Raw genomic sequence first — 20,350 nt, 5'->3', positions numbered from 1 at the left:
TCTCAAGGACGATGTTTCACTCAATATGCCGGCAAATTTGGAAAACCCAGCAGTGGCCACAGGACTGGAAAAGGTCAGTTTTCATTCCAGTCGCAAAGAAAGGCAATGCCAAGGAATGTTCAAATTACCATGCAATTGCATTCATCTCACACACTAGCAAAGTAATGCTCAAAATTCTCCAAGCCCGGCTTCAACAGTATGTGAACCATGAACCCAGATGTTCAAGCTGGATTTAGAAAAGGCAGAGGAACCAGAGATCAAATTGTCAACATCCACTGGATCATTGAAAAGCAAGAGAGTTCCAGAAATACGTGAACTTCTGCTTTATTGACTATGTCAAAGCCCTTGACTGTATGGATCACAACAAGTTGTGAAAAATTCTTCGAGATGGGAATAATCGACCACCTAACCTGCCACCTGAGAAATCTGTATGAAGGTCAAGAAGCAACAATTAGAACTGGACATGGAACAATGGACTGGTTCCAAATTGAGAAAGGAGTATGTCAAGGCTGTATAGTGTCATCCTGCTTATTTAACTTATACGCAGAGTACATCATGCAAAATGCCAGGCTGGATGAAGCACAAGCTGGAATCAAGATTGCCCGGAGAAACATCAATAACTTCAGAAACATAGATGACACCACCCTTAGAGCAGAAAGTGAAGAAGAACTAAAGAGCCTCTTGATGAAAGCAAAACAGGAGAGCGAAAAAGTTTGCTTAACCCTCAACATTAGGAAAACTAAGATCATGGCATCCAGTCCCAATACATGGCAAATGGATGGTGAAACAATGGAAACAGCGAGAGACTATTTTTTTGGGGCTCCAAAATCACTGCAGATGGTGACTGTAGCCAAGAAATTAAAAGACGTTTGCTCCTTGGAAGGAAAGTTATGACCAACTTATACAGCATATTACAAAGCAGAGACATTACTTTGCCAACAAAGGTCCATCTAGTCAAAGCTATGATTTTTCCAGTATTCATGTATGGATGTGAGAGTTGGACTATAAAGAAAGCTGAGGGCAGAAGAATTGATGCTTTTGAACTGTGGTATTGGAAGAGGCTCTTGAGAGTCCCTTGGACTGCAAAGAGATCATATCAGTCAATCCTAAGGTAAATAAACCCTGAATACTCATTGGAAGGACTGATGCTGAAGCTGAAGTATTATGGTCATCTGATGGGAACAACCAACTCATTGGAAAACTCCCTGATGCTGGGAAAGATTGAAGGCAGAAGGAGAAGAGAGCATCAGAGGATGAGACGGCTGGATGGCATCACCGATGCAATGCACATGAACTTGGGCAAACTTCAGGAGATGGTGAGGGACAGGGAGGCCTGACATGTTGCAGTCCATGGGGTTGCAAAGTTGGACATGACTGGGTGACGGAACAACACCACCAATGATAAATGAAGTGCCATCTTTGTGATCTTGGTCATAAAAGGTAGGGAAAATGAAATCTAGTTATTAAGGAGGTAAAACAATATTTCAACATAGAAGTGTTTCTAACAGAAATCATAGTTCTGTGTTTATTACTAAAATGAAAGCCAATTAAGATTTAAAAACATTCTTTCAATAGACAATATGATTCTCAAGATTATATGACGTATCTTTTCTTCTGGGACAAATACATTCTAAACAGTTAATATGCCATTGTTAGATGTGCTTTTTAGTGAGTGGTGAATAAATACATAAAGAGTCTATTTACCTTGATATTCTTGGCAATGAGCAACATAATCAATAATAGGCAAATCCATTAAGATGGCTGAAAATTCAGGGTCTATTACAGAGATCATTATCATAACTTGAAAGACATCTCCTCCACTTTTCATCCCAACTCTTAAATACCACTGGCACTTAAACTTTAAAAAATTCATCTTTCAGGATCGACAACGCTGCTCCAAAGTTTATTTTTACATTTTTTTTTAGTTAAAACATTGCTCATGAAATGTTCAGTTTATCTGAATAGCATTAATAGTATTCCTTCACTTTTCCCATGAAAACTTTTTATCACCTCAATTTATTATACAGTGTTGATTTTTTCTCCAAACCCTCATATTTTAATGTATAATACGTGAATATTTTTCTAAGTCTTTGTCTGATCATTCATCAGGCTTTGATATTTATAAATGCTAGCTTAAACCTAAAAAATCTGAAGAGAGAAAAATAAAAATCTGTAGTTTCAAATTGGACAAATATATTTTTCTTGGCAGTTGAGATTCAGTGTAACTGAATAATATAGTATTTCATTGCAACATAACAAATATAGTATGTGTATGTGTATAAATCTTTGAAGTTTTAATGCTCTCTTTGTGCTATACCTTTTAAAATTTTATTTATAACCAGTATATGACATATAAACAATGGAAAGCTTTCAAAGTTGAATTCATTACAGGTATTAAATGCACCCATAATTATACCTTTCTCTATTCACTTGAGATGACCTGTTATTTGGCACTTTTTGGATGGAAATATTCTTGTTCAATTCATGGAATGTTTTCAACTCTATTAGTGCTAGTATGTAGTGGCTGCCTTATCCAGACATATAATTTTTACAGAAATACTGGAATGGAACTCCATGAAATGAATATTCTGTGTTTCCCCTGCAGACCCTTAGAAAGAGGAACTTTATACGTTTTTTGCAGAAATCTGATATAAGCCTGTATAACTTAAAGATCACGTTCACGTTATTTCCCATAATTACTTAGCACTAGGCCAACACCCTGTATACAATGGCATATTTATTTTAGGTGAACTATAGTTTTGAGGTTTTATAATTTCTTTGCGTAATGTGTATATTTAGAAAACATATACACACAGTTGACAGACATTATAACTATTCCTGCTGTACAATGTAACCATTGAGCCTTTGTCTATGAATCATATAAACATAATGTTATGAAATGTTTTAAACTTCAGGAAATAGATTACTTTATCCTGTATTTCAAATTTAAAATTTTTATGGCAATATGTATATATAGAAAATTTATATATGTGAAAGAAATTCATAATTGCCTATGTAAGTCTGTCTGAATTAATTTATTCATTTATTTCCCCTGAAAGTCTTCATTCACTACTGGTCCTTCAGTGGTAAAAAAATATGATGCCAAGGAGAGTCATTGACCTAACTACTGAAAACAGATTAACTTCTATAAAATTAAATCATCCAGGGATGCACTGATATTTTTTGACTGTTTAAAATTTGAAACAAAAAAATATTAAACATAATAAGACCATGATCCCCATGATTCTACCACCCAACTTAAGAGCTGGAATATTATTGTTTCATCTACTTCTGTGTTTCCATTCTTCTTCCTCCCCCAGAAATAACTATTATACTGAATTTTGTGTTTATCTTACTAATTATTTCAAAAATAGTTTTATCACAAGAAATTATGTTATTTAGGTTCGTTTGCTTTTGAGTTTTATAAAAACAATGTATTTACTATATGATCATTAGTTTTCAATGTTACATAGCAGGGATTGGCAACCTGTCATCTGGGGGTCAAATTTGACCTGTGAATCAAATGTTACATTTTACACAATGAGAAGGAAAAAAAAAAACAACCTTGCAGAACTTTTAGTATGCCTTACTGTCTGAAACAGAGCTTCCAATGATAAATTACCAGAAACTAGTAATTTGGAGATTGTCATGAGTCACTAAAGAACTAAAAATTCTTACTAAATTCTAAAGGACTAAAAAGTTGTTTCAAACTTACTGTTTTAGCTAGAGCTATGAGTGTTGTTTAGATGCTAAGTCATGTCCAACTCTTTTGTGACCCCATGAACTGCAAGCCACCAGGCTCCTCTGTCCACAGGATTTCCCAGGCAAGAATACTAGAGTACGTTGTTATTTCCTTCTCCAGGCGATCTTCCCAACCCAGGGATCAATTCTATCATTCTATCTGATGAAGCACTCTACAATATTTCAGTGATGCTGACTCTGCTGTGGTTGCACAGATGTAATATTTAAAATATATCTTTTACCATTGGATATTTTTGTTGCATATAGTAATAAAAGCAGAGCCTATTATCCCTGGATCACATATTTTTGTTATGAGTAACCTAATCAGTCCCCCCTCACCCCTTTAATCACTCCATTCCTCACCTCCTCTACTAAGTACTTAAGATTTCCTAAAATAACAACCCTTTACCAAAACACACTCTAAATTCATGAATTCTTTCCTCTGTTCATTCAGTTTCCTTTGACCAAGTCATTCATTTCATAATGTATACTCCAGACACACTAAGAGGTTTATGTTGTGTAAATACATTTTATTTCCATTTTTAAACTATAAATTCACCTTGTTATCTTTTTTCCAATGTGCAATTTAATAAATTAATTTCTAGGTCTCACTCTCAGAGTTTCTGATTCAGAAAGCCTGTGGTGGAACCCAAGAATTTGAGTGCCTAATAAGCTTCCAGGTGACGGTGGTGCTGCTAGTCTAGGGTCCACATTTCATGAGCCAATGAAGCATTTTTTTCTTTCATAAAACCAAGTGATGTCCTTGGAATAATCTAGGTCACAGAAAGCTAAACCAGATTATATTGACTGATATCTAGATTTGTGAACCCTGCCCCTGTGACAGGCCACTGCTGAATCATACCTCTGCAGGAGACACTCAAACACTCAAAACCAGATCTGCCTCAGTCTCTGTGGGGTCTCCCAGTGTGCATAAGCTTTTGTTTGAGCCCTCTGAGTGTCTCTGGTGGTTATGAGGTTTGATTCTAAATCCAATTTTGCCCCTCCTACTGTCTTGCTGGAGCTTCTCCTTTGTGCTTGAGCATGGGCTATTTTTTTTGGTGGGATCAGGTATGACCTAAATCAAATCCCTTATGATTATACAGTAGTAGTGACAAACCGGAGAAGGCAATGGCACCCCACTCCAGTACTCTTGCCTGGAAACTCCCATGGACGGAGGAGCCTGGTAGGCTGCAGTCCATGGGGTCGCTGAGAGTTGGACACGACTCAGTGACTTCACTTTCACTTTTCAGTTTCATGCATTGGAGAAGGAAATGGCAACCCACTCCAGTGTTCTTGCCTGGAGAATCCCAGGGATGGCGGAGCCTGGTGGGCTGCTGTCTATGGGGTCACACAGAGTCGGACACGACTGAAGCGATTTAGCAGCAGGAGTGACCAATAGATTCAAGGGATTAGGTCTGAAAGAGTGCCTGAAGAACCATGGCCAGAGGTTTGTGACATTGTACAGGAGGCAGTGATCAAGACAATCCCTAAGAAAAAGAACTGCAAAAAGGTTGTCTGAGGAGGCCTTACAAATAGGGTAGAAAAGAGAAGCTAAAGACAAAGGAGAATAGGAAAGATATAACCAACTGAATGCAGAGTCCAAAGAATAACACAGAGAGATAAGAAAACTTTCCCCAGTGATTAATGCAAAGAAATAGAGGAAAACAATAGAATGGGAAAGACTAGCAATCTCTTCAAGAAAATTAGTGATACCAAGGGAACATTTCATGCAAAGATGGGCACAATAAAGAACAGAAATGGTATGGATCTAACAGAAACAGAAGAACTTAAGAAGCAGTGGGAAGAATACACAGAAGAACTATACACAAAAGACCTTCATGATGCGGATAACCACGATGGTGTGATCACTCATCTAGAGCCGGATATCCTGCAGTGCGAAGTCAAAAGGACTTCAGGAAGAATCACTACTAGCAAAGCTAGTGGAGGTGATGAAATTCCAGCAGAGTTATTTCAAGTCCTAAAAGTTGATGCCGTTAAAGTGCTACACTCAATATGCCAACAAATTTGGAAAACACAGCAGTGGCCACAGGACTGGAAAAGGTCAGTTTGCACTCCAATCCCGAAGAAAGGCAATGCCAAAGAATGTTCAAACTACCACACAATTGCACTCATCTCACATCTTAGCAAAGTAATCCTCAAAATTCTCCAAGCCAGGCTTCAGCAATATGTGAACCATGAACTCCCAAGCTGGTTTTAGAAAAGGCAGAGGAACCAGATATCAAATTGCCAACATCCATTGGATCATCAAAAAAGCTAGAGTTCCAGAAAAAACATCTACTTCTGCTTTATTGACTATGCCAAAGCCTTTGACTGTGTGGATCACCACAAACTATGGAAATTCTTCAACAGATAGGAATACCAGACCACCTGACCTGCCTCCTGAGAAATCTGTATGCTGGTCAAGAAACAACAGTTAGAACTGGACATGGAACAACAGACTGGTTCCAAATAGGGGAAGGAGTACATCAAGGCTATACATTGTCACCCTGCTTATTTAACTTAAATGCAGAATACATCATGTGAAATGCCAGGTTGGATGAAAAACACAAGCTGGAATCAAGACTGCAGGAAGAAACATCAATAATCTCAGATACACAAATGATATCATTCTTATGGCAGAAAGCAAAGAAGAACTAAAGAGAACTTTCCACTTGATGAAAGTGGAAGAGGAGAGTGAAGCAGTTGGCTTAAAACTCAACATTCAGAAAACTAAGATCATGGCTTCCCATCCCATTACTTCGTGGCATTAAATAGCGAAACAATGGAAACCGTGAGAGACTATATTTTGGGCTCCAAAATCACTGCAGATGGTGACTGCAGCCATGAAATTAAAAGATGCCCCTTGGAAGAAAAACTTTGACCAACCTAGACAGCATATTACAAAGCAGAGACAATACTTTGCCAAAAAGGTCCATCTAGTCAAAGCTATTGTTTTTCCAGTAGTCATGTACCGAAGTGAGAGTTGAACTATCAAGAAAGCTGAGTGCAGAATTGATGCTTTTAAACTGTGGTGTTGGAGAAGACTCTTGAGAGTCCCTTGCACTGCAAGGAGATCCAATCAGTCAATCCTAAAGGAAATCAGTCCTGAATATTCTTTGGAAGGACTGATGTTGAAGCTGAAACTCCATACTTTGGCCACTGATGGGAAGAACTGACTCATTTGAAAAGATCCTGATGCTGGGAAAGATTGAAGGCAGGAGGAGAAGGGGATGACAGAGGATGAGATGTTTGGATGGTATCACTGACTTGATGAACATGAGTATGAGCAAGCTCCAGGAGTTAGTGATGGATAGGGAAGCCTGGCATGCTGCTGTCCATGGGGTTGCAAAAAGTCAGACACGACTGTGCAACTGAACTAAATTAGACTTATTTGAGCAAGCCACATTGAAGCTTTTAAGAAATCATAGAAAACCTGACTTTGGATTTATTATAAAGATGGTGGTAGTACATGGTAAGCACTGACTGGCTACTTTCATCCCTTGGTTCATTGTCTCTGTCTCAAGAACTTGTGAACTCTACATGAGTTCCTCCTGTACATGAACATCTAGGACATAAATTTCATCTGCCTTCAATGATGTATTGTGCCTATTTTCATTTTTTAAAATTATGCATTAAGTAATTGACAGGGCTTCTCTCTTTGGGTTGATTCCTAGGATACTCAGATACAAATACTTAACCAATTTCTAACAGAGCCTATGAAAAATTATATTTAGTATTGGGGCATTAATTTTATACTTGGCTTTATCTTATAGCACTTAAACGCTGATTCTTCCTATTCTATCAACTTTCTCTTATTTTTATATTTTCTTTTTTATAACTCTACAGGTTACCTTGATTACTTCCGGGAAGAGAGAAGCAATAAAGATTATGAAATCAGTGACTAGCTAAACCAGCAAACAAATAAGTGCATGATAGTACTGAAGACATCAAAATTACTAAAATGAGGTTCAAACAGATTCACTTAGTATCACATGGATGATCTGGTGATCTGTTCTGTTTTTCTCTGGAGTATTATCCTTCCTTGTTACTCAGTTATATTTCTACTTATTCTTTAACCATCAGTTTTTCAGTACTTCATCGTTCATTGAGGTTTATCATGACTTTCACGGAGCATAAACTGCGATTGTTTTAATACGAGGGCCTAACCCATCAGGTTCAGGATTGTTTTCTCTTTTGCAAGGAAACTTGGGAGAGTACTTCATAAATCTAAGCGGTTCTGTTTTTGTTATATGTCTGGAATGTCATATTTATTATTGTACAGAAATCTCAAAAAAAATGGCAGGAACACTAGTCATGATAGATTATTTTTACCAAGTTTAATTAGCAGAAGGAAAAGCTGCCAAAACAAATGGGAAGGGAATTGTTTTCTGTTGTTGTCCAAGGCCTTATTGTTAACCACAGAGTCACTGAAATATCCCCCATATCCTGCTGCCATCTTGTTGATTCTTTTAAACAAACACTGAGTCAGAGAGAAATCATTTCTGTACTTCACGCAGAAAATACGTATGTTTTCTATCAAAAACTTGGGGAGATTATTTTTGTTTAGTTGAGAAGATTAATTTGCTAACATGTACAGTGTTTTTCTACACTGTAATTTGTTTTTAATTACACATGAATACCATATGTAGCTCATTGACACTCTTCGTTAATTCTTGAAAGTAAATTTACTCACCACTCATGTCATTTGTATCGTGTGTGTGTGTTCTCTGTTAAGTGATTCCTTTCTAATTTCTAAATAATTAGCTAATTAAGGGCATGATCCTGGGGTTCTCCTGCAAGAATAACACCCACTGGTTTGAAGACAGCAGGGTCTGCTTCTACTGCGGATCACAGCGCTGCCTCGTCTCATCCTGTTGTTTTTTCCTAATTAAAATCGTATTCAGTTTTGCAAATGTTTACCTGTGAAAATAAACTTGTTAAACAAGCTTGTTCATTTCTGTACTACGAAGATGGTTAACTCACTCTTGGTAGATGGATTCTATTTAGCTTCATGATAAACAGTGATCACGGCATCCACAGTCCTGACCAGCCACCTTGCAAACATCTGTATTTGATCACAGGAGCAGCATCAAATCAGAACAAACACCCCAGCCCAGGGACACAGACCCTGCTACTAATAACAAAAAGGAGAATGATAATAATAGCTCATACTTTTCTAGCACTTACTATATGCCAGACAATACTACACATACTATATATAACTCAGTTAATCATCACAAAAAACTGTCGAAGTTTATACATATCCTAATAACAGTGGGCTAATAAGAAGGCAATGGCACCCCACTCCAGTACTCTTGCCTGGAAAATCCCATGGACAGAGGAGCCTGGTAGGCTGCAGTCCATGGGGTCGCTAAGAGTCGGGCACGACAGTGATTTCATTTTCACTTTTTACTTTCATGCATTGGAGAAGGAAATGGCAACCCACTCCAGTATTCTTGCCTGGGAGAATCCCAGGGACAGAGGAGCCTAGTGGGCTGCTGTCTATGGAGTCGCACAGAGTCGGACACTACTGAAGTGACTTAGCAGCAATAAGCTCATTATTTTATTTAAAGGATATCACCTTTTCTGAAAATAACAGAAATATTTAAATGTACTAGAAATATCAGTGTTGCACACTGACATGCCCAAGTGTGCTTGGTTCTGACCTGTTCTTTAACAAAAGATTTGAAAAGCAATGGTGTAGCTTCTTCACTTATTTCATCAGTTGGTATGTTTTTAGTAAGGTGGACACAGTGCTGCATTGCTCAAAGTCAACCAAATGTCAGCTGTAAGGGGAGAACAGTTCCCCTTGTTCAACGGGGCCGATATAGAAGTGTCTGTGTTTATCCCCTGTGAAAAAGACACACTGTGCTAATTAACTTTTGAATCCATTATTTTACATTGACATTATCATTTCTTAAGTTCGGGCCATTTTTGCTGCTTCTCATTTAAACCAATATGTTCTTGTGTGAGCTGGTCCCCCTTGTCTCTAGCCTCCCCTCCTTTCCTGGTTCTCTGTAAGAGGAATCTTCCAACAGCACTTCTCTGAGCAAGCAGCTCCCTGAGAGGAAAACCACAGATAAGGACCAGAGTTTCCAGTTAAAAGAGCCCATGCCCTACAAAGGTAGGACAGCTCCTTCACAGCTTGGCTCTACCCCATTGCAGGATTTTTCTCCCTCAGTCGCATGATAGCACCCTTCAAGTCATCTTTACTGGACTGTATTAAATTCATTAAATTGAGTTCACTAAATATTTCCCAGGTTATCCATCTCTTTAACTTTGCTTCTTCTCTCACTTCTATTAGGCAGCCCCCCTCCTCCCATCCTTGTAGTGACAGGCTACCACCTCCATGATTATCACCACCTCCTCCAGGAAGTCCTTCCTGAATACCACATTAGTAAAACTCTTCCTGCTTTGTGCTTTGATTCCCATATCTCAGTACTTACTGTTTTGTGATATATTCATTTATTGACATAAATAACCCATTATCTAATTAGGAAATCTTTGAGAGCAGGAATTTCCACAACCCCACCCACATAACACCTGTACTTGGCCTCAGTTCAATTAGTTCAGTCGCTCGGTGGTGTCTGACCCTTTGCAACTCTTGACCTACCATTGCCTTATTTTTCAGGGAGACCTCAGGGCCATGTGTGGATTTCATTTTTATCTTTTTATGTCTGTTATCTTTTAATTACCCTTTATTTTACTTATAAGCAATTCTCAAGTAGTACATTAGTAGTACTACATTATTCAGCTTTTAGATAATAGCTAAACCTCAATAAAATGTAAACTTTTTAAACACAGAATCTTATCTTTGTTATCATTTATTTATTTTGTGCACTCTGCATACCAGAGTGCTTAAGAGTGTCTGTGGAGCCAGACAGTCTGGCTTCCAATCTCAACTGTGCTTGTCCTGAACTGTGTCATCTTATTTAACTTCCCTGACCTCTGTAGGACATCTGTACAATGAGGGGAAAAAAAACACAACATTTCCACTTCACAGGGTTGTTGTGAAGTGAAAGAAGGTGTGGACAACAGTTAGATCACACTGGGAGCAGAGTAAGCACTTTGAAAAACAGCTGTTTCTGATTGTGATGGTTGGGACCACTTTCTCATCCTTTCTGCACCCCCATGCTCCCACACATCCTGTCTGGTCTGGGGCTCCTCATGGTCCAGAGGTAATAAAAACACCCTGATGGCCTGACTAGAAGCTCCCAGAAGACATTCCCTATCAGTTCTAGATGAAATATATCGTGTGTTCAGTAGATCTCCCTGAGTGTTCAGAAGCACTTTTTCTTATATTATTTCTTAAGCTGCCTCCATCCCATCTCACTCTATCCCTTCCAAGTTGCTCACGCAAACTCCAAGAAAAGCCTGAACAAACATGTAGGCTTTTCAGCTTGTACCCTGAATGCACAACTAAATCCAAAGCTAATGAAGTTCGTTCAGATTAAAAGCACTTCATATGCCTAGGACAACTCTTTATATAATGCAGTTAGGGGTAGAAAATTCATGGTATTTCATGCCTACTTATATGCTTTTCATGTGAAAAGATACAGTATAATAAAAGTCGAGGATTACTCATGTTAATTTATTACATTTTGCTGATATAGTCACATCAAGGGCTTAAGAAATATACTTCAACAGCAGTACAAATGAAGGAAGGATGGTTTAAGACATGGTGCATAAATGCTCTCCTTCCTGCCACTTTTAATGACACTTCATTTAGAAATATACCCTCTTTCACATGGATAACACTCTATTTTAGAGTTAGACTTCTAGAAAAAGAAACTACAAAATGCATTGAGCTGATTGTTTAGTAAAAAAATTTAACAAAATTACTCTCATACAAGTGAACTGAAATGTGACAAAAATGAAAGGTAGATACTCCATAATTCTCAAGACTATTAAATTTTAGAAGAAACCTATTAGACATACCAGTTTAATTTAACACATTTTTCCATAATGGGTAAATAAAAGCTCTATTTAATTTTAATTGGGTGGGTCTGGTGCCTTTGAAATTATAATTGGAACAATTTATATTTAAATAAAATCAGTTATAAATTTATAATAATATAAATAAATAAATTAAAGAAATTAAATTAATACAAATTAAATGAAAACAAAAATATATAATGTCTTCTCACTAGAGAAAAGGATCTTGGAAGTACTTCAATATGAACCAACACAAGGTACTGGGCACTTATACACACAAAATGATAAGTTGTGTTGGGAAAGAACCAAAGCCCAGGAAATTGGCAATAAAATTATATATTTTATAAAATCATATATGCAGGTCAACTTAACTATATAAATCAGTACATTACACAGATTTATTTAGGAGTGCAGATAATAAGTGCTAGAAGGACTCCGAGGAGAAAAACACTGCAGTGGTCTTGAAACAACTGCCAGTCTTCAAACAGTTATTCTTTGAGCAGAGAATAGGTTACATTTAATAAGCAGAGAAAAAGGATCTGATCTCTTCATAGTCATTCTGATGTCTGAAGAACAGTTTAAAGGCTTGAATATACTGGACACAGCAGAAACTAGTACAACATGGTAAATCAACTATACGCCAATAATTAATTTTAAAAAGACTGGATATTATAAAACCCCTAGAGGCAAAAATAGGCAGAACACACTGGGACATAAATCACAGCAATATCTGTTTAGAACCACCTCCTAGAACAATGGAAATAAAAACAAAAATAAACAAATGGGACTTAAAAGCTTTTTCACAGCAAAAGAAACCATAAACAAATGAAAAGACAACCGTCAAGATTCAACCTACAAGGCATTAATCTCTAAAACATACAAATAGCTCATAGAGTTCAATATAAAAACAAACAAATCGAAAAATGGGCAGAAAATCTAGACAGACATTTTTCCAAAGAAGACAAACAGATGGCCAAAAGGCACATGAAAAGATGCTCAATATCACTAATTATTAGAGAAATGCAGCTCATAACTACAATGAGGTATTATCTCATACCATTCAGACTAGGCATCATCAAAAAGTCTACAAGTAACAAATGCTGGAGAGGGTGTGGAGAAAAGGGAACCTTCCTATACCATTAGTGGGAGTATAAATTGATGCAGCTACTATGGAGAATAGTATGGTGGTGTGCTTACTCACTCAGTCATGTCCAACTCTACGTGACTCCATGGAGTTTAGCTCACCAGACTTTTCTGTTCATGGAGATTTTCCAGGCAGGAATACTGGAGTGAGTTGCCATGCCCTCCTCCAGGGGATCTTCCCAACCCAAGGATCGAACCCAGGTCTCCTGCACAGGCAGATTCTTTAACTTCCGAGCCACCAGGAAGCCCAGAATAGTATGGAGTTTCCTTAAAAAAAAAACTAAAAACAGAGCTACCATATGATTTTTCAATTCCATTCCAGGGCATAATGTTGGAAAAAACCATAATTCAACAATAAATATGCACTCGAATGTTCACTGCAGCATTATTTATAATAAACAAGACAAAGAAGCAACCTAAATGTCCCCAACAGATGAACAGACAAAGAAGATATGATATAGATGTGTGTATATATACACAATGGAATATAATTCAGCCATGGAAAGAATGAAATAATGCTGTTTTTGGCAACATGGATGCAACCAGAGATTACCATACTAAGTGAAGTAAGTCAGATCAAATCATATGCTATCACCTTTATTTGGAATCTGAAAACATGATACAAATGAACTTGTATATAAGACCCACCACCATAAAAAACAAGCTTCCTGATGTTCAAGCTAGTTTTAGAAAAGGCAGAGGAACCAGAGATCAAATTGCCAACATCCGCTGGATCCTTGAGAAAGCAAGAGAGTTCCAGAAAAGCATCTATTTCTGCTTTATTGACTATGCCAAAGCCTTTGACTGTGTTGATCACAATAAACTGTGGAAAATTCTTCAAGAGATGGGAATACCAGACCACCTGACCTGCCTCTTCAGAAATCTATATGCAGGCCAGGAAGCAACAGTTAGAACTGGACATGGAACAACAGACTGGTTCCAAATAGGAAAAGGAGTACGTCAAGGCTGTATATTGTCACCCTGCTTATTTAACTTCTATGCAGAGTATATCATGAGAAATGCTGGACTGGAAGAAGCACAAGCTGGAATCAAGATTGCTGGGAGAAATATCAATAACCTCAGACATGCAGATGACACCACCATTATGGCAGAAAGTGAAGAGGAACTAAAAAGCCTCTTGATGAAAGTGAAAGAGGAGAGTGAAAAAGTTGGCCTAAAGCTCAACATTCAGAAAACGAAGATCATGGCATCCGGTCTCATCACTCCATGGGAACGGTGTCAGACTTTATTTTTGGGGGCTCCAAAATGACTGCAGATGGTGACTGCAGCCATGAAATTAAAAGACGCTTACTTCTTAGAAGAAAAGTTATGACCAACCTAGATAGCATATTGAAAAGCATAGACATTACTTTGCCGACTAAGGTCCGTCTAGTAAAGGCTATGGTTTTTCGAGTAGTCATGTATGGTTGTGAGAGTTGGACTGTGAAGAAGGCTGAGTGCTGAAGAATTGATGCTTTTGAACTGTGGTGTTGGAGAAGACTCTTGAGAGTCCCTTGGACTGCAAGGAGATCCAGCCAGTCCATTCTGAAGGAGATCAACCCTGGGATTTCTTTGGAAGGAATGATGCTAAAGCTGAAGCTCCAGTTGTTTGGCCACCTCATGCGAAGAGTTGACTCATTGGAGAAGACTTTGATGCTGGGAGGGATTGGGGGCAGGAGGAGAAGGGGACGACAGAGGATGAGATGGCTGGATGGCATCACTGACTCAATGGATGTGAGTCTGAGTGAACTCCGGGAGTTGGTGATGGACAGGGAGGCCTGGCGTGCTGCGATTCATGGGGTCACAAAGAGTCGGACATGACTGAGCAACTGAACTGAATTGAACCGAAGGAAAAAGGTGTGAGGAAGGATAAATTAAGAGTTGGAGTTTAACAGATACGATTACTACATATAAGATAGATAACCCATAAGGGCTTGCTATACAGCATAAGGAGATATACTCAACATTTTATAATAACCTATAAGAAAAATCTGAAAAAGAATATATATAAATGAATCACTTTGTTGTACACTTGAAACTAACATAGCCCTGTAAATCAACTATACTTCAAAAAAGAAAAGTAGATGAGATTTCCTAGACATTATATCTCTTTTCACTTGAAACATCCTATTACCTGTTTTTAATTGCTAGTGCTGATTTATTACCTCCTTTTAATTTAGGTGGTTTTTAGGTTTTTATCAGCTCTATCTGAAATCACACATTGGTGGACTGCTCATATCACTTTAAACTTTAGCTTGTTTTGTTATTTTAATTATTTCATCTCTTAGACCTCTGGCTGCAATTGTTTTGCTGGATGTATCAATAATTCTTAACCCTTTTTGTTCTTCTTTTCATTTTATTTCCTATATCTCACTTTCTCTTCTACCATATTGTTCTGAGTCTCTACTTTTACAATTTTCTTTTATGTTGTTTAACAAACACTTTCACAATTAAATAAGGAATGGCTTCCTTTATATCATTTTTCAATATAAAGAAATTGAAGAAAAAGAAACAGGATTTAGAAGTAACCAACATTCAGGTCAAATGATTTGAGAGGATAAGCATCCTAGCTATGCTGAGGAGAAGTCACTGGGCCATGAAATGACAGAGGTGTCAGATAGGATCACTTAGCTTTGGACAAGCTGTATATTGTCAAGGCCGTATATTGTCACACTGCTTATTTAACTTATATGCAGGGTACTTCATGTGAAATGCCAGACTGGGTGAAGCACAAGATGGAATCAGTATTGCTCGGAAAAACATCAGTAACCTCAGATATGCAGATGACACCACCCATATGGCAGAATGTGAAGGAAAATTAAAGAGCCTCTTGATGAAAGTAAAAGAGGAGAGTGAAAAAGTTGGCTTAAACCTCAACATTCAGAAAACTAAGATCATGGCATTCCGTCCCATCACTTTAGGGCAAATAGAAGGGGAAACAATGGAAACAGTGACAGACTTTATTTATTTGGCTCCAAAATCACTGTAGATGGTGACTGCAGCCATGAAATTAAAAGATGCTTGCTCCTTGGAAGAAAAGTTATGATCAACCTAGACACCATATCAAAAATCAGAGACAATACTTTGCCAAAAAAGGTCTGTCTAGTCAAAGTTATGGTTTTTCCAGTAGTCATACCTGGATGTGAAAGGTGGACCATAAAGAAAGCTGAGTACTGAAGAATTGATGCTTTTGAACTGTGGTATTGGAGAAGACTCTTGAGAGTCCCTTGGACTGAAGGGAGATCAAACCAGTCAATCCTAAAGGAAATCAGTCCTGAATATTCATTGGAAGGACTGATGCTGAAGCTGAAGCTCCAATACTTCAGCCACCTGATCAAAGAACTGATTCATTTAAAAAGACCCTGGTGCTGGGAAAGATTGAAGGAAGGAGGAGAAGGGAATGACAGAATGAGATGGTTGGATGGCCCCATCGACTCAATGAACGTGAGTTTGAGTAAGCTATGGGAATTGGTTATAGACAGGGAGGCCTGGTGTGCTGTAGTCCACGGGGTCACGAGGAGTCAGACATGATTGGGTGACTGAACTGAACTAGGCTTTGGACAGTTTTAGCAACAAGACTAACTCATGAGTTTTTAAAAAATTTTCTTTGGTCACATCTAATTTCTCTTCCATTTTGTAAGAAGATTGCTCTTTCTCATACTGAAAGTATATTACCCCTCTTTTGAATATTATCTATTAGACCACCCCCCAGCGCCCCCCCCACCCCCACCCCACCCTGCCAAGTTATATTCCAGAAGCTGTAGAGTAACTAAAAGTGAAAGCCTTGGAGTCATACAAAACCTTTGTGACTGTGTACAAATCACAGCTCCATCTCCAACTGACTGGCCTTAGGCTAGTCTCACTTTCTGTCTACCTCACTTACACAGTTATAATGAGGAGCAAACAGAATGAGCCATGGAAATTTTCATAGTACAGATGATGCTGTGTTTTAGTATTTGTAGAGGTAATCATTTTGCAGAGGACCAGAACAGTAGGAGTGAAGGAGAGAAAGACAGAAAGAGATTAAGATTGAAATTTGAAGGAACTGATCCATGAGATCTTAGAGACTGGAAAAACTGAAATTTGTAGGACAGATCAGCAAGGTAGTTTGTAAGGCTGAATGCAGGCAGGATTAGTATGTTAGTTTCTTGAGGCAGAATTTCCAGCCTTCAATCTTCCTAGGAAACCTCAGTTTTTCTCCTCACCTCAACTGATTGGGTGGGACCCATCCACATTAGGAATGAGGATAATCATACTTACACATCTTCACAACAAAATCTAGACTAGAGTTTGACCAAAACACTAGACCTCATAGCCTAGCCAACTTGATACATAAAGTTCACCCTGATCGTATTATTACTAAGGAATAGACCTGACTTCTTAGCAATTACTTGAAAACATGCTCTTCATGACTCTATGCTGTTCATAGACCACCTCTCTTTATTCTGAAACGATCTCCCTCTACTTACCTGCACGTAAACTTGTACTAATCTAGGTTTCAGGTAATTCTTGACTGTGTTGACAATTATTGCCAATTCTTGACTTGTGCGTGCTCAGTTACTTCAGTCATGTCCACCTCTGTGCAACACTATGGACTGTACCCTGCCGGGCTCCTCTGCCTATGGGATTCTCCAAGGCAAGAACACTGGGTTGGGTTGCCAATCCCTCCTCCAGGGGGTCTCCCCAAGCCAGGGATTGAACCTGCAGCATCTCCTGCATCTTTTCTATCACAGGAAGATTCTTTACTGTTGAGCCACCCAGGAAGCCCAATTCTTGACTACTAGAAGGAATTACCTTCAACTAGACTGTCCTTGGGCTTCCCTGGTGGCTCAGACGGTAAAGCATCTGCCTGCAATGCGGGAGACCCGGGTTCGATTCCTGGGTCGGGAAGATCCCCTGGAGAAGGAAATGGGAATCCACTCCAGCACTCTTGCCTGGAAAATCCCATGGACGGAGGAGCCTGATAGGCTATAGTCCATGGGGTCGCAAAGAGTCAGACACGACTGAGTGACTTCACTTTCACAGACTGTCCTTACTACTCCAGGCATAATCTAGCATATCCCCTGTATTCAAATCATGCTTTGTGCAGTCCTCTTGAAAGCAATGCAATGTTCTCTATCTTTGTATTCTCAGCACACACAGTATAGAGTAAAAAAAATGGAATGTTTGAATTAAACCTCAGTGAATATTTAAATAAAAAGTGATGGAAAGAAAAGGGGAAGAAAGGAAGCAAAGAAAGAGTAAAGAAGCAAAGAAAAAAAGTTCAGTTCAGCTGCTCAGTCGTGTCCGACTCTTTGTGACCCCATGAACTGCAGCACACCAGGCCTCCCTGTCCATCACCAGCTCCCAGAGTTCACTCAAACTCACGTCCATCGAGTCAGTGATGCCATCCAGCCATCTCATCCTCGGTCGTCCCCTTCTTCTCATGCCCTCAATCCCTCCCAGCATCAGAGTCTTTTCCAATGAGTCAACTCTGTGCATGAGGTGGCCAAAGTACTGGAGTTTCAGCTTTAGCATCAGTCCTTCCAAAGAAATCCCAGGGCTGATCTCCTTCAGAACGGACTGGTTGGATCTCCTTTCAGTCCAAGGAACTCTCAAGAGTCTTCTCCAACACCACCGTTCAAAAGCATGAATTCTTTGCTGCTCAGCTTTCTTCACAGCCCAACTCTCACATCCATATATGACCACTGGAAAAACCATAGCCTTGATTAGACGGATCTTTGTTGGCAAAGTAATGTCTCTCCTTTTCAATATGCTATTTGGTTGGTCATAACTTTCCTTCCAAGGAGCAAGTGTCTTTTAATTTCATGGCTGAAGTAAAATATTAATTTCTTTCTATGATCTGCTCTTGGACATCTTTGGTTGCCAACAACATTTTTCACCTTTCCTTCATGACTGGGAGTGATGAAAGATGATAAGGTATTTGTATACAATCTTCTCTGTCATGAAAATTAAGCAATATATGCTACATATATATGGGTATATGCAACATAAGTATTGCATTTAAAACCACCACAGAACTAAAGATTTTGTGGTGGAATCTGACACTGAGATAGAAATGGATTGAGACTAGAATTTTTATAAACAAATTTCTGTTATCAGTCTTTATTTTTTAGTTATCCCATCCTGTGTCACATGTGTTTATATTTAATGTGAGAATCAACATCAGGCCACAATATCTATCTTGTCAATGCCTTCATGCAATAATTCTTGAATATCCTACAAGTAAGAGGTCATTAGAACCATTTTCTGAAATGATGTTATCATGTCTCACATGAAAAGACATCACTTATGGGTAGATAATTCATGCTGCTGCCTTCTGAATGGCAAGGGATTCTCAACAATCAGTTTAAAACATGATGCTCTTGGACCCTATGTAGTTGATTATGACACAATAGGAATCAAACTCTGGATCTTTTTTATTTCCAAAGGAGGTAGCCCAACATGAAGAATGTGGGGTCTACAGTGAGAAAGCATAGGGTACCCTTATTTTAAATTATTATTCCACATCTGCAGAAAAAATGATGGACTAAACACCCATTGGGAATTATACTGGAGAAGGGAATGGCTACCCACTCCAGTACTCTTGCCTGGAGAATCCCATGGACAGAAGAGCCTGGCAGGTTACAGTTCATGGGGTTGCAAAGAGTCAGACATTACTGAGTGACTAAGCATGCGTGCACACATACCCAAGATGGACGGGTCATGGTGGACAGTTTTGACAGAATGTGGTTCACTGGAGAAGGGAATGCCAAGCCACTTCAGTATTCTTTCCTTGAGAACTCCATGAAAGTAAGAAAAGGCAAAAAGATAGGACACTGAAAGATGAACTCCCCAGGTCAGTAGATGCCCAATATGCTACTGGAGAAGAGTGGAGAAATAACTCCAGAAAGAGATGGAGCCAAAGCAAAAACAGTGCCCAGCTGTGGATGTGACTAGTGATAGAAGTAAAGTCTGAAGCTGTAAAGAACAATATTGCATAGGAACCTGGAATGTTTGTCTATGAATCAAGGCAAATTGGAAGTGGTCAAATAGGAGACGGCAACAGTGGTCATCGTTTTTGGAATCAGTGAACTAAAATGGACCGGAATGGACAAATTTAACTCAGATGAACATTATATCTACTACTGTGGGCAAGAATCCCTTAGAAGAAATGGAGTAGCCCTCATAGTCAACAAAAGAGTCCAAAATCCAATTCTTGGGTGCAATCTCAAAAAAACCAGAATGATCTTTGTTCATTTCCCAGGCAAACCATTCAACATCACAGTAATCCAAGCCTATGTCCCAACCACTATTGCTGAAGAAGCTGAAATGTAATGGTTCTATGAAGACCTAATGAGACCTTCTAAACTAACACCCAAAAAAGATGTCCTTTTCATGCACACACACACCACAATATAATTAAAGATGCAAGTTTAGTCTTAAAGAAAAAGAAATTAATGATTAAGGCAACAAGCAAATAGAACTTTTGTGTGTGTGTTTTTTTTCCTTTGAAACTTAGAATTAAGCTCTAGCTTCAAGTGTTATTTTC

Source organism: Budorcas taxicolor, chromosome 4 (assembly GCF_023091745.1).
Source record: "Budorcas taxicolor isolate Tak-1 chromosome 4, Takin1.1, whole genome shotgun sequence".
Classification (NCBI taxonomy): Eukaryota; Metazoa; Chordata; class Mammalia; order Artiodactyla; family Bovidae; genus Budorcas; species Budorcas taxicolor.
Note: the sequence above shows the minus strand (reverse complement) of the source record.